Source organism: Petromyzon marinus, unplaced genomic scaffold, assembly GCF_048934315.1.
Source record: "Petromyzon marinus isolate PM22_M1 ecotype Great Lakes invasive population unplaced genomic scaffold, UKy_Petmar_22M1.pri1.0 PM_G_Scaffold_43, whole genome shotgun sequence".
In the NCBI taxonomy this organism is placed as follows: Eukaryota; Metazoa; Chordata; class Hyperoartia; order Petromyzontiformes; family Petromyzontidae; genus Petromyzon; species Petromyzon marinus.
The window spans coordinates 1,467,501-1,470,000 of NW_027422995.1; positions in this window are offsets into that span (position 1 = coordinate 1,467,501).

Here is a 2,500-nt window from a genome sequence, read left to right on the forward strand (position 1 = left end):
TTGTCCTTGGCAGTGGCAGCAGCGTACCAGACGGTTATGGAGGAGGTGAGGATGGATTCAATGATCGCTGTATAGAATTGCACCATCATTGTCTTTGGCAGGTTGCATTTCTTCAGCTGCCGTCGAAAGTACATCCTCTGTTGAGCTCTCTTGGCGAGGGAGCTGATGTTCAGTTCCCACTTGAGGTCCCGGCAGAGAATAGTGCCCAGGAAGCGGAAGGACTCCACAATTTTGACTGCGGAGTCTAACAGGGTGATGGGGGTGAGTGGGGCTGTATTCTTCCTGAAGTCCACAACCATCTCAACTGTCCTTAGAGCATTTAGCTCTAAGTTGTTCTGGCTACACCAGGTCACCAGGTTGTCAGCTTCCCACCTATAGTCAGACTCATCCCCACCAGAGATCAGCCCAATGAGGGTGGTGTCGTCCGACAAACTTCAAGAGTTTGACGGACAGATGATTGGAGGCGCAGCTGTTGGTATACAGGGAGAAGAGCAGTGGGCAAAGGACGCAGCCCTGAGGAGTTCCCGTGCTGATGGACCTGGAGTCAGAGACTTCTGTTCCCGGCTTAACGCACTGCTTCCTGTCAGAGAGGAAGTCTGTGATCCACCTGCAGGTGGAGTAGGGCACGTTCAGCTGGAAGAGCTTGTCCTGAAGCAGGGCAGGGATGATGGTGTTGAAGGCAGAGCTGAAGTCCACAAACAGGATCCTGGCGTAGGATGCTGGGGCGTCCACATGCTGTAGGGTGAAGTGGAGGGCCATGTTAACTGCGTCGTCCACAGACCTGTTGGCTCTGTAGGCAAACTGAAGGGGGTCCAGGAGAGGGTCTGTGATGGCTTTGAGGTGTGCCAGGAGCAGGCGCTCAAAAGACTTCATTACCACAGATGTAAGGGCGACCGGTCTGTAATCATTTAGTCCTGTTGGCCTTAGCTTTTTGGGCACAGCGATGATGGTGGAGGACTTGAGACAGGCTGGTACATGGCATGTCTCCAGGGAGGTGTTAAAGATGTTGGTGAACACCGGAGACAGCTGGTCAGCGCAGTGCCTGAGGGTGGCTGGAGAGACAGAGTCCGGCCCGGCTGCTTTGCGTGGATTCTGCCTCTTGAAAAGCCCATTAACTTCTCCCTCCTGAAAGGAGAGAGTCGTTTCTGTAGTATGGGTGGGGGATGGGGCCTCTTGGGTGGGAAGGGGTGGTTCAGGACAGTCCAATTGTCTTTCAAATCTACGGTAGAACTCGTTCAGGTCGTTGGCTAGGCGGGAGTCGTTAGTGGTGTGGGGCGCTCTGGGTTTGTAGTTGGTGATGTGCCTGAGCCCTTTTGCAGACAGAAGCAGCGTCGTTAGTAGAGAACTGGTGTTTTAGTGTCTCTGAGTACAGTCGTTTAGCCTCTCTCACCGCTTTGCTAAACCTGTTCTTCGACTCCTTGAATCTGTCTCTATCCCCACTCCTAAACGCTTCCTCCTTCTCCAACCTCAACCTTTTGAGCTTTGCTGAGAACCAGGGCTTGTTGTTGTTAAAGTTCACCCTGGTACGTGTTGGGATACAGCAGTCCTCACAGAAGCTGATGTAGGACGTCACAGCCTCTGTGAGTTCATCCAGACTATTGGTAGCAGTCGTGAACATATCCCAGTCAGTACAGTCTAAGCACGCCCGCAAATCTTCCACAGCCTCACTGGTCCACTGTTTAGATGTCCTCACAGCAGGTTTACAGAGTTTTAGTTGCTGCCTGTATGCAGGAATCAGGTGGACCAAGGGAGTTCTGTGCGAGCCGAACAGCCCCGTGACCCACAAGAGAAACATCCCCGCCAAATTCGAGCGTTTGACGGGGTCTATCCGTGAAAAAATATTCACGTTTTTGAGTGCACATGCATTTCTGCTGCAAATGCCTCTGGAAGTTTCATGCCGTTCGTATGCCAATTGTGGCAACACGAAAATGACCCGTTTTCCCATTCCGAGGGATTTCTGTGCGACCCTAACAGCCCCGTGAGCCACAAGAGACACATCCCCGCCAATTTCTAGCGTTTCACGGGGTCTATCCGTGAAAAATATAGACGTTTTTGAGTGCACATGCATTTCTGCTGCAGATGCCTCTGGAAGTTTCATGCCGTTCGTACGCAATGTGGCAACACGAAAATGACCCCTTTTCCCATTCCGAGGGATTTCTGTGCGACCCTAACTAACAGCGCCCGTGAGCCACAAGAGAGACATCCCCGCCAATTTATAGCGTTTCACGGGGTCTATCCGTGAAAAATATAGACGTTTTTGAGTGCACATGCATTCCTGCTGCAAATGCCTCTGGAAGTTTCATGCCGTTCCTATGCAATGTGGCCACACGAAAATGACCCGTTTTCCCATTCCGAAGCATTTCTGTGCGACCCTAACAGCCCCGTGAGCCACAAGAGAGACATCGCCGCCAATTTCTAGCGTTTCACGGGGTCTATCCGTGAAAAATATTCAATTTTTTGACTGCACATGCATTCCTGCTGCAAATGCCTCTGGAAGTTT